At 39.6% G+C, this 13,320-nt stretch overlaps 1 long non-coding RNA gene across 1 annotated transcript in view; it reads left to right on the forward strand.

The window, feature by feature from the left end:
• The window catches only part of LOC122427600, a 66,980-nt gene extending 57,395 nt beyond the window's left edge, over window positions 1-9,585 (forward strand). The window contains exon 4 of the long non-coding RNA XR_006265493.1: window positions 9,364-9,585. This is a non-coding gene — a long non-coding RNA (uncharacterized LOC122427600). The remainder of the gene's footprint in view (window positions 1-9,363) is intronic.
• The last annotated feature ends 3,735 nt before the right edge of the window (window positions 9,586-13,320 follow it).

Below are 13,320 nucleotides of genomic sequence, written 5' to 3' on the forward strand. Positions count from 1 at the left end.
CTGGCTATTTATTTCCAGTCTAACCCAGGGACCATGCCCAACACCTCTGAAGAAAGAAGCTGGAAGCCAAAATGGCAGAAATTATTTTAATAAGCAAGTCTGTGAGACTCAGAGTCTGAACAGAAGTGCTTTGTTCTCCAGGTGACAGAATTCTACTTTGAGCAGGAAACTGAGTCTCTGCCCACTTTTCCTTGGAACATAGCAGAATCCTTCACCAGAGAGACACCAAAGAAACTGTCTTCAAACAACTTTCAAAAGTTCTAATTGGCTGCAGTCCATGGAGTAGACAAAAGAGTTTAATAGACCTTAGCAACTAAACAACAACAACAAAAAAAAACAGAGACAAACCCCTTATGAACTGGATAAAAGTGGATTTCTTTGGTTAAGGTGGGATGTGGAGCCCCTACCACGGGGGTGGGGGTGCTTACAGATCCCTCTGCCCACTTTGCAATAAATCTCCAGAACTCAGCGATGGTGACAGAAAGGAGGCTCACAAACTCTGTGGCAGCCAGACGACCATGGAGAATCTCCTGAAGTAACACCAGCAGGTGCATGCCAGAAAGGCAGTGGTCCCAGGTGAGCAGATTTTATTTCTGGGCACATCACCTGAGGGTTCCCTTTATAAAGCTGGTGGGGAACCCACTGGGCCTTGTTTCAAAGAATCCAAGCCCTGCTTCAGGGGACAACTAACCAGAGGGATTTGAACATTATATCACTAATGTCTTTTCTAACAAAATTTAGTAAAACCTGGAGAGATTCTGGCTGCATACTGGTTTACTCTACACGATCTTATTGGTGGTATACTACACATATTCAAGTTATTTAACTTTCCTTAAACCTTAAACTTTCCTTAAATTTAAATTTCCTTTAGTAAAATTACTAATGTCTGTTGTAAATTCAACTCTGGGGAAGAGGAACACAAGTTGCTCACAAGTGATTCTCTGCCTGCATCTCCAAGCATTTTCCATGCTCACTCACCTACCCTACTGATGGACTTCTGAATTCTAAACACATCTCAGAGAGCCCTGGGCATCTCCTTGCACAAGGTTCTCCTGATTCAATCTTTACCCACTGGATTTGACCCCCTTACATCACCTTAGCTGACTTTGTTAATGAAATCCCTGTGGGTATTAGAGTGGAAAGTGTGTGAATGTGGGATAAATTCAGGGCTCAAATAGCAATGGGATTTTCAGAGAGTTGTTTAAGCTCTCTGAGCATCCAAATAGATAAAATAACACTAACCTTGTTATAAGGAATTTAAAGTAACAAGCAGAAAGCCTTGAACCTAAATGTTAGATGAAAACATTACCCACTTTTGTGAGGGCATTTACTTTCTCAGGACCACTCTTCTTATTAGAGGTTTGGTCTCTCTCCCTGCCTGTGGTCTCCTAGTCTGAGAGCCAGCACGAGGAGATGGTAGATCCTACAGACTTAAAACATTTGCTCACTTCATGTCTCTATCACACTTTGGTAATCCCTCTGATATTTCAAACTTTTTCATTATTATTATACTTGCTGTGGCGATCTATAATCAGCAGTCTCTGGTGTTAACTACTGTCACTGTTTTGGGGTGCCACAAACCATGCCCATATAAGATGGTGAACTCAATAAGTGTTGTATGTGTTCTGACTGCTCCACCAACCAGCTATTGCCTGTCTCTCTCCCTTTCCTCAAGTCTCCCTATTCCCTGAGACACAATAATATTGAAATTAGGCCAATTAACAGCCCTACAACATCCTCTAAATGTTCAAGTGAAAGGAAGAGTTGCACATCTCTCACTTTAAACCAAAAGCTACACGTAATTCAGCTTAATGAAGAAGGCATGTCATAAGCCAAGATAGGCTGAAAGCTCAGCCTTTTATGGCAGCTAGCCAAGTTTTGAGTGCAAACGAAAAGTTCTTGAGGGAAATTAAAAGTGCTACTCCAGTGAACATATGAAAGACAAGAAAGCAAAACAGCTTTATTGAAGATGTGAAAAAAGTTTTAGTGGTCTGGATAGAAGATCAAACCAAAAATTCCCTTAAACCAAAGCCTAACACAGAGGAAGGTTGTAACTCTCTTCAATTCTATGAAGGCTGAATGAGGTGAGGAAGCTGTAGAAGAAAAGTTTGAAGTTAAGAGAGGTCGGTTCATGAGGTTTAAGGAAACAAAATGTTTCCATAACTTACAAAGGTGGCTACACTGAACAGATTTTCAATGTAGACAAAACAGCCTTATATTAGAAGAAAATGCCATCTAGGACTTTCACAGCTAAAGAGGAGGAGTCAGCACCTGATTACAAAGCACCAAAGGGACAGGCGGACGCTCTTATTAGGGGCTAAGGCAGCTGGTGATTCTAAGTTGAAGCCAATGCTAATTTACTATTCCGAAAATCTTGGGTCCTTAAGGGCTAAATCTACTCTGCCTGGCTCAGCTGGTAAAGAACCCTCCTGTAACACAGGAGACCTGGGTTGGATTCCTGGGTTGGGAAGATCCCCTGGAGAAGGAAAAAGCTACCCCCTCCAGTATTCTGGCCTGGAGAATTCCATGGACTGTATGGTCCATGCGGTTGTAAAGAGTCGGACAAGACTGAGCAACTTTCACTTTAACTTTCTGTGCTCTATTATTAGAACAGTGAAACCTGTATTACAGCACATCTGTTTACATTATTTACTAAACATTTTCAGCCCACTGTTGAGGCCCACTGATCCAAATAAAATATTTCTTTCAAAATGCTACTGCTCACTGACAATGTGCCTGGTCATCCAAGGGCTCTGACAGAGATGCTGTACCAGATTAATTTTGTTTTCATGTCTGCTAACATAGCATCCACCCTGTAGTCCATGGATCAAGCAGTAATTTCACTTTTCACATCTTAATATTTATGAAATTAATTTTGTACAACTATAGCTGCAAGAGACGGTGATTCCTCTAATGGATCTGGGCAAAGAAAATTGAAAATTTTTTTTAAAGGATTCAGCCCTAGATGCCATTAAGATTACTCATGATTTATGGGCAGAGGTCAAAATACCAGAATTAACAGAAACTTAGAAGAAGTTGAATCCAATCATCGTGGATGACTTTGAAGGATTCAAAATTTCAGTGGAGGAAGTAGCTATTTATATGTTGGAAATATCAAGAGAATTAAAAGTGGAACCTAAAGATGTACCTGTGTTGCTGTAATCTCATGATAAAACTTGAACAGCTGAGGAGTTTCTTCTTATGAATGAGCAAAGAAAGTGGTTTCTTGATAGAGAATCTACTCCTGGTAAAGATGCTGTGAAGACTGTTGAAATGGACAAAGTATTTAGAACATTACATAAACTTGGTTGACAAAGCAGTGGTGGGGTTTGAGAGGACTGATTCCAAATTTGAAAGAAGTTCTACTGTGGGTAAAATGTTATCAAACATCATTGCATGCTACAGAGAAATTGTTCATGAAAGAAAGAGTCGACTGATTCAGCAAACTTCACTGCTGCCTTCTTTTAAGAAACTGCCACAGCCACCCCAACTTTCAGCAAACACCACTCTGATAAGTCAGCAACCATCAACATAAAAGCAAGACCTTCTATCAGCAAAAAGATTACAACACACTAAAGGCTCGGTTTAGGATTAGCACTTTTTTAACAATAACATATTTTAATTAAAATATGTACATTATTTTTTAGACATAATGATATTGTACACTTAATAGACTAAAATATAATAGTATGAATGTAACTTTCATATGCACTGGGAAACCAAAAACTCCTGTGACTTGCCTTATTGCTATATTTGGTTTATTGAGGTGGTCTGAAACCCAATCTGTCATGTCTCTATGGCATGCCTGTAGATGGGAGAAATGAGTTGCAAAAGCCTACAAACAGTATGACACCATTTTAATAAAGTTCAAAACAACCAAAACTACATGATTATATACATACATGTGTGCTAAAATTACCAATTAAAACAGGCAAAGGAATGATACCTACAATTTACAGGATAATAGTTGCCTCTTGGAGGAAGGCAGGAGAAGGAAAGAACATGATACAAGCAATGCATTGGTTGTGTTATTTTGTTTTTGGGAGGAGAAGTCATGGGTGTACATTTCATTATTATGTTACTGTATTCTTTTATATGTGCCAAAGACTTCATAATAAAAGCAGTGAGTGACCAATAGAGCTAGAGTGGTTAATTAAAATCAGTAGAAAACAGGCAGTCTTTTGGAAATGGCACAGATTCTGTGTCCTCTAAGGGAAGGGTGTCTGGATCCAGCCTTTCCCTTTCAGGTATTTGACACTTGCTCTCGACAAGCTATGATAAATTTACCCATGCTACCAAAACATACAAGAGCCAGAGAAAGACATCAAGATGCCAATGAACATGGTTATAATGAGAAGCACGACTCTCACATACTGAACATACTCATCTAGTGTGATTAGCAGATCCTCTACCTATAGGCAAACTACACAGGAAGTCAAATTATAATCAGAAGTGTCATTACTGAGTTTTTATAAGAATTCTTCGTCAGAAAGATGGGCTTACTAGTTTCAGCAACTCGTCAGACAAGAATGAAAATAAACTGAAACGTCACAGAACAATATATCTTAAGAAGACAAGTAATACAGAAAGCTAGTTTCACCTTCATATCTGTGTAGACAAGTCTGCATGGGAATCAAAACATGAACGTGGATCAGAATTCAAGAAGTAGACTACGTGAGAATAAAACAAAGCTAAGCCTCAGTTTCTCATTGTCTTCAGTAGAGTTTAACATAGCCAAGCACATGTGATGTCACTCTCACTCATCATGCCCAGGACAGACACCATTCATTCATCAGGGGTTTTTTCCCACAGGGACTACTCAGGAATCTTCTTAAAGCACTCCAGATAGCCACTATTAACTGGTTTGGTACATGAACTAAAAGCTATTATTTATAAACATGGACCAACAGTTAACATGGTACAAATTAACTTACTTACAAAACAGAAAGAGACTCAAAGACTTAGAAAATGAACTTACGGTTGTCGGCGGGAAGGGAGAGTTGGGGACACTGGGAAAGTCATGTACATGCTGCTATGTTTAAAATAGATACCCAACAAAGACCCATTGCATAGCACATGGAACTCTGCTCATGTTATGTGCTAGCCTGGATGGGAAGGGAGTTTGGGGGAGAATGGATACACATATGTGTATGCCCAAGTCCCTTGAAACTACTACAACATTGTTTGCTTGTAATTTATTTTTTTTATTGAAGGATAATAGCTTTACAGAATTTTGTTGTTTTCTGTCAAACCTCAACATGAAGCAGCCATAGGTATACATATATCCCCTTCCTTTTGAACCTCTCTCCCATCTCCCTCCCCATCCCACCCCTCTAGATTGATACAGAACCCCTGTTTGAGTTTCCTGAGCCAGACAGCAAATTCCCGTTGGCTATCTATTTTACATATGGTAATGCAAGTTTCCATGTTACCTGTCTCCATACATCTCACCCTCTCCTCCCCTCTTCCATGTCCATAAGTCTATTCTCTATGTCTGTTTCTCCATTACTGCCCTGTAAATAAATTCTTCAGTACCATTTTTCTAGATTCTGTATATGTGCATTAGAATATGATATTTATCTTTCTCTTTCTGACTCACTTCACTCTGTATAATAGGCTCTGGGTTCATCCACCTCATCAGAGCTGACTCAAATGGATTCCTTTTTATGCTGAGTAATATTCCATTGTGTATATGTACCACAACTTTATCCATTCATCTGCCAACGGACATCTAGGTTGCTTCCATGTTCTAGCTATCGTAAATAGTGCTGCAACGACCAATGGGATACTTGTGTCTTTTTCAATTTTAGTTTCCTCAGGGTATATGCATAGGAGTGGGATTGCTGGGTCATATGGTGGCTTTATTCCTAGTTCTTTAGGGAATCTCCATACTGTCTTCCATAGTGGTTGTATTAATTTACATTCCCACCAACAGGGCAAGAGCATTCCCTTTTCTCTACACCCTCTCCAGCATTTACTGTTTGTAGACTTTTCGATGATGGCCATTCTGACTGGTGTGATGTGATATCCATTGCGGTTTTGATTTGCATTTCGCAAATACTGAGCTATGTTGAGCATCTTTTCATGTGTTTGTTAGCAATATGTATGCCTTCTTTGGAGAAACGTCTGTTTAGGTCTTTCCCCCACTATTTAATTGGGTTGTTTGTTTTTCTGGTGAGTTGTAAGAGCTGCTTGTATATTTTGGAAATTAATCCTTTGTCAATTGTTTCATTTGCAATTATTTTCTCCCATTCTGAGGGCTGTCTTTTCACCTTGCTTATAGTTTCCTTTGCTGTGCAAAAGCTTTTAAGTTTAATCAGGTCCCACTTGTTTACTTTTGTTTTTATTTCCATTACTCTAGGAGGTGGGCCACAGGGGATCTTGCTTTGATTTATGTCATCAAGTGTTCTGCCTATGTTTTCCTCTAAGAGTTTTACAGTTTCTGGTCTTACATTTAGGTCTTTAATCCATTTTGAGTTTATCTTTGTGTATGGTGTTACGAAGTGTTCTAATTTCATTCTTTTATATGTAGCTGTCCAGTTTTCCCAGCACCATTTATTGAAGAAGCTGTCTTTGCCCTATTGTATATTCTTGCCTCCTTTGTCAAATATAAGGTACCCATTGGTGCATGGTTTATTTCTGGGCTTTCTATCTTGTTCCATTGGTAATATTTCTGTTTTTGTGCCAGTACCACACTGTCTTGAGGACTGTAGGTTTGTAGTATAAGCTGAAGTCAGGAAGGTTGATTCCTCCAGCTTCATTCTTCTTTCTAAAGACTGCTTTGGCTATTCTGGGTCTTTTGTGTTTCTCTACAAATTTTGAAATTTTTTTGTTCTAGTTCTGTGAAAAATGCCATTGGTAATTTGGTAAGGATCACACTGTATCTGTAGATTGCGTTTGCCAGTATAGTCACTTTCACAACATTGATTCTTCCTACCCAGGAAAGTGGAATATCTCTCCATCTGTTTATGTCATCTTTGATTTCTTTCATCAGTGTCTTATAATTTTCTGTGTACAGTTCTTTTGTCTCCTTAGGTAAGTTTATTCCTATATTTTTAATTCTTTATGTTGCAATGGTGAATGGGATTGATTCCTTAATTTCTCTGATTTTTCATTGTTAGTACACAGAAATGCAAGTGATTTCTTTGTATTGATTTTGTATCCTGCAACTTTGCTAAATTCACTGATTACCTCTAGTAATTTTTTGATACTATCTTTAGGGTTTTCTATGTACAGTATCATATCATCTGCAAACAGTGAGAGCTTTACTTCTTTCCTGATCTGGATTCCTTTTATTTCTTTTTCTTCCCTGATTACTGTAGCTAGGACTTCCAAAACTATGTTGAATAATAATGGTGAAAGTGGACACCCTTGTCTTGTTCCTGATCTTAGGGGGAATGCTTTCAGTTTTTCACCATTGAGAATAATATTTGCTGTAGGCTTATCATATATGGCCTTTACTATGTTGAGGTAGGTTCCGTCTATGCCCATTTTTTGAAGAGTTTTAATCATAAATAGGTGCTGAATTTTGTCAAAGGCTTTTTCTGCATCTATTGAGATTATCATATGATTTCTATCTTTCAATTTGTTAATATGGAAATCAAGTTGATTGATTTGCATATATTGAAGAATCCTTGCATTCCTGGAATAAACCCAACTTGACCATGGTGTATGATCTTTATGATGTGTTGTTGAATTCTGTTCGCTAAAATTTTGTTGAGGATTTTTGCGTCTATGTTCATCAATGATATTGTAGTTTTCTTTTTTGTGTGTTGTCTTTGTCTGGTTTTGGCATCAGGATGTTGGTGGCCTCATAGAATGAGTTTGGAAGTGTTCCTTCCTCTGCAATTTTTTGAAAGAGTTTTATAAGAATAGGCATTAGCTCTTCTCTAAAGGTTTGACAGAATTCTCCTGTGAAGCCATCTGGTCCTGGGCTTTTGTTTTCTTTGGGAGATTTTTGATCACAGATTCAATTTCGGTGCTTCTAATTGGGTTGTTCATAATTTCTATGGTTCAGTCTTGGAAGATTGAACTTTTCTAAGAATCTGTTCATTTCCTCCAGGTTATCCATTTTATTGCCATATAGTTGTTGATAATATTCTCTTATAATACTTTGTATTTCTGCGTTGTCTGTTGTAACCTCCCTTTTTTCATTTCTAATTTTGATGATTCGATTCTTCTCTTTTTTTTTTCCTGATGAGTCTGGCTAAAGGTTTGTCAATTTTGTTTATCTTCTCAAAGAACCAGCTTTTAGCTTTACTAATCTTTACTACTGTTTCTTTCATTTATTTTTCATTCATTTCTGCTCAGATCTTTATGATTTCTTTCCTTCTGCTAATTTTTGGGGGGTTTTGTTCTTCTTTTTCCAGTTGTTTTAGGTGTAACGTTAGGTTGTCTATCCGATGCTTTTCTTGCTTTTTGAGATAGGATTGTATCGCTATAAACTTCCCTCTTAGACCTGCTGTTGCTGCATCCCATAGGTTTTGAGTTGTTGTGTTTTCATTGTCATTTGTTTCTAGAACTTTTTTGACTTCCCTTTTTATTTCTTCAGTAACCTGTTGGTTATATAGAAATGTGTTGTTAAATCTCCATGTGCTTGTTTCTTACAGTTTTCTTCTTGTAACTGATATCTAGTCTCACAGCATTGTGGTCAGAGAAGATGCTTGATACTATTTCAATTTTCTTAAATTTACTGTGGTTTGATATGTGACCCAAGATGTCTATCCTGGAGAATGTTCCATGTGCACTTGAGAAGAAGGGATATTCTTCTGCATTTGGATGGAATGTCCCAAAGATATCAATGAGATCCATCTCATCTAATGTATCATTTAAGACTTGTGTTTCCTTTGTAATTTTCTGTTTTGATGATCTGTCCATTTGTGAGTGGAGTGTTAAAGTCTCCTACTATTATTGTGTTACTGTCAATTTCTCCTTTTATGTCTGTTAGTGTTTGTCTTATGTATTGAGGTGCTCCTGTGTTGGGTGTATAGACTAACTGCAAGGGTAAAAGAACAATAGGAAAAGCAAAGGAATAAATGTGGAAAAAATAATAATAGGTTTAAAAAAAACTAAAAGTTAAAATTAAAGAAAGTAAAGGAAAACTCCCCAGAACTGCAAAAGCCCAATGTAGAGGCAGAGGTTTATAACAATAATTAAAAATGTGACTGAGGGAAAAAAAAAGGGAAAAAAAAAGCTCAAAGGCTTAATTAGATTTCATAGTGCCAACAAAATTGATGACTACAACAGAGGAGGGAAAAAAGGAAAAAAAGAAAAAAATTCAAAAGGATCTACAGAACAAGTCAAAACATAAGAATAATAAACGTTTTCCTTGAATCACTGCTAAAAGCATCTTTTCCCTTGCAGGGAGGGAGTCACAGTCCACCTCACTTCCCTAGGATGCCCTCCAACGCTGTGCTGATCTCTGGACCTGTTGTGAGGGCAGCTCAGAGTCTAATCTCCTACTCCTCTATGTTCTTGCCTCCGATGTCCACAGCTATCAGAACTAGTGCATTTTCTTTTGTGGGAGCTCTCAATGACCTTTTATATATTCCATAGACACAGAGTCTGCCTAGTTGATCGTGTGGATTTAATCTGCAGCTTGTACAGCTGGTGGGAAGGTTTTGGGTCTTCTTTCTTAGCCACACTGCCCCTGGGTTTCAATTGTGGTTTTATTTCCACCTCTACATGTGGATGGTCCACTGGGGTTTGCTCCTGAGGCTGCCCTGGAGGACTTGGGTCTGCCCCTGTGAGGGCGAGGTGTGGAGGTGGCACAGCTGCTTGGGTCTCAGGGGTTCTGGCAGCACCAGGTACTTAGGGGAGTTGGCGGCTAGGGCAGCAGGAAATATAGTCTCTAGAAGGGTATGCCAACCAGTAGTGGCCAACACACTCCAGAACTCCCCTCCCTGACAGAGAAGCCTGGCATGCCACAGTCTACAGGGTCACAGAGTTGGACACTACCAAAGCAACCCTGTATGCATAGATGCAAGACTTCTTTTGCCTGTGGCAGCTCTGCCCCAGTGAGAGCTGAGCATGAAGGTGGTGCAGCTGCTTGGCTTGTGGGGACCCTGGTGGCGCCAAGTGTGCAGGGACATGGACTGCCTCCACGGCAAGAGTTATGGCCCTTTCAGAGTCTTTTTTCAAGCCTCTTGTAGCTGGCGATCAGAAGGCCTCTTTGGCCAGTCTTTCTTCCTAGCTCCGCCCGTTCAGGCACTTAAGAAGGCTCCCTTGCTTGGGCTCCTTCTCTGTTGTTCATCGAATCAGGCACATAGTGGGATCCCCCTGACTGGTGTCCTACTCTGTAATTGGCACCTCAGGCACTTAATGGGGCACCCTGGGTGGCGGTCCTACTCTGTAGTTCAGTGCATCAGGCATTCGATGGGCCAGCCTCTCTATTGTTCAGCTGCCAATGCTGGCGTGTGGGGAGAGAGGCTATGGTGATGGCTCCACCCCCTACGTGTGACTTAGCAGTATCGCCTTGCTTCCATGGCTGCCCTGCTTTCCTCCACAAGCATTTCCCACCACAATCTCCTCCCTCACATCCCCTCGATCTGTCTCTCCTCAGTCAACAGCAGCCCTTGCCCTGGGATTGCTCCACAATTCCTAAACTCCAGCTCCCAGCCGCTGCACCTTCCAAGGCATCTACATCCCTGCACGGGGTACGTATGGCTGCGGCAAGGACTGTCTGATTCTCATTCCATTTAGACTGCCACAGATCAGCTGTTTCACTCTCAGCCTTAAAAGTTTCTCCTCTGACTCAGACAACTGCCCCGATGAGGGGATCGGACCCCTGCTTCAGTTCCCCCACCAGCTGAGGGCAGGTTCAGTCCTACTGATGAAGGAGGAAACAGACATAGCTGGACTCTGTCTTAGGCCAGGCTGCGAACATTAGGCTACATGCATGGTCACCCTCCCAATGGACTCTGAACTTTGAGCCCAGTGTCTATAGAAATAGCATACCAATGGAAAACCAGACCCCCTGGGTAAAAGAGCCTCAGGACTCTCCATCGCCTAAAAGAATATGCTAATTATCTCTGTAACAGAAAAAGTCATAAATTCCATTATGTTTATCAGGATGTGACCACAGGCTTATTGATAAATGTCCACTGTTTAACTATCTAGGCTTATTACACATGAATCATGGGTTAACTTTGATCGTATCTCTCTTTTACCTTGTCCAGACTAGTTTCAAGGAATTTGGGGAGGTGGGTTTGAGCACGTACACTTATGGTATATGAGGTTTTCACAAAAACTGGTCGGAGTCCTTGGCTAAGAGGAGACTCTGCCTTGGGCCCGCCGGTGTAATAAACTGCACTCCACTATCTGCATTGTCCTTCTGAGTGAGTTTGCTTCCCGAAATATGAAATACGTGGCTACAACACTAACACTCATGACTTTCCCCCTAGTTCCTTCATCCTACCAAGTCTTGCGTGGGTCTATATATTCATTTCCGCTGGTCAGGTACTCCTGTCTGCTGTCAGCTGGAGTTCTGCATGCACTTCTGTGTCTGAACGTGTACTCCTGATGTATCCGTGGAGATGCACTCCACGTCCACCTACTCCTATGCCATCTTGTCCTCTTGAAACTACTACAACACTGTTAATCAGCTATACCCCAATACAAAATAAAAAACTTTAAAAAAAAATTATACTGTCATAAAGGACTTACAATCTGGCCACGAACTACCTCTCTTTAGGCTCCATTTGGAGTAGTATTCTCACTGGCCCTCAAAATGTTCTGTACTATTCTCATACGCTCATCTGTGCTCGTTTAGAGCCTCCTACACACGCACACACCAACATGAAGAGTCCATTCTTTCTCCTCTGTCCTGCTTGAATCCAAGCTCTCCCATGAAGTTTCCCTGACCATCCCTGCCAGAAACCCTGTGTCCCTCTTTTAAATGCCTGATATTTACATGTTTGGGGCATAAAAAAATTAATATCTTTAATTGTAAGAAAATCCCATGTAATCTTTTGCTCTAAAAAGAGCACTAAAAGAACATTTCAGAAGATATATGTTCTAATTGCATTTTAGTTGCATCTTTCACTAGGAAATTGGGGGAAGAGACTGGAGGCAGTATGGTGAATATCAAATTACTAAAGTAACCAAGAGGGTAAATGGATCAAATCCCAGAAAAATTATGCATAATTTCCCCATTTTCTCTCCTATATATGATGCATTTTTAGTGATAATATCAGGATAATAAACTAGGTAAAGAGAAGTTATGCCTAGTCTTTTGTATTTACAAATATTTATTATCTTTATAATGTTCACTATAGAAAATTCAAAAAAAGACAGAAAAGTTAAAGGAAAAAAAAAACCAGGAGTCCTCAAAAATCTCACTACCCAAAGATAACCATAGTTTGGCATATATTTATTGTTATTCACTTCTAAATGCACATATGCAGCTAAAATATATACTCTCTTATATTATAGGGTCATGTTTACTTAAAACTTGCTTTTCCACCCAGGAATCTATTATGGAAACTTTCTCAAATCCATGAACATTGATATACATCATCTTTTCTGCCACCACACAGTACAGTGTTGTATGTGCATCTGTCTTCAAGTAACAGAACACAAATATGAACTGACTTTAACAAAATGGGAGGTGAATTAGATCGTGGAATCCAAGGAAAGGCTAACTGAGAAAAGGGCAAGGATGCAGTGGAACCTCAGGGAAAAAATTAAGAGGAGGGACTGAAACAACATTAAGAGTTCTGTTCTCCTCATCTGTTTTCTTCCTTGGGTCCATTTCATGTTCTTTCAAAGCAGTATGGATTTCTCCACACAGTAGGAAACATTGCTCTGACCGTACTGACTACACTTTTTAGGCTACAATGTTCAAAATCTCAAGGAAGGGACTCATTACTTAATTTCTACCCCTGTGCCGATCAGCTATTAGAATGTAGCAACTCCATAGTAGCCATGGGAACAGACAAACTCAGGACCTGGAAGAGTAAAGGTACTCAGCAGACAAAAGTGTAGACATTCATCATAATTCACATAACCAATATCCTATTAATGACCATAGAGGAGGCTTACAATTTTTAGTGCTGTAGATGCTCAATAAATACTTTAAATTACTGATATTCTGAACATCCTTATACATTTAACTTTTAGCACTTATCTGATAATATCCTTGGGCTTCCCTGGTAGCTGAGACAGTAAAGAATCTGCCTGCAATACAAGAGACCCAGGTATATCCTTATGGTATACTCCTGAGCTGTATTTATCCAATTTATCTATTCACTCGATAAATATTTTGAGTATCTATATCCCAGGCTATATTCTAAACACTAGAAAAATAGCAGTGAACAAAAC

Source organism: Cervus canadensis, chromosome 25 (assembly GCF_019320065.1).
Source record: "Cervus canadensis isolate Bull #8, Minnesota chromosome 25, ASM1932006v1, whole genome shotgun sequence".
In the NCBI taxonomy this organism is placed as follows: Eukaryota; Metazoa; Chordata; class Mammalia; order Artiodactyla; family Cervidae; genus Cervus; species Cervus canadensis.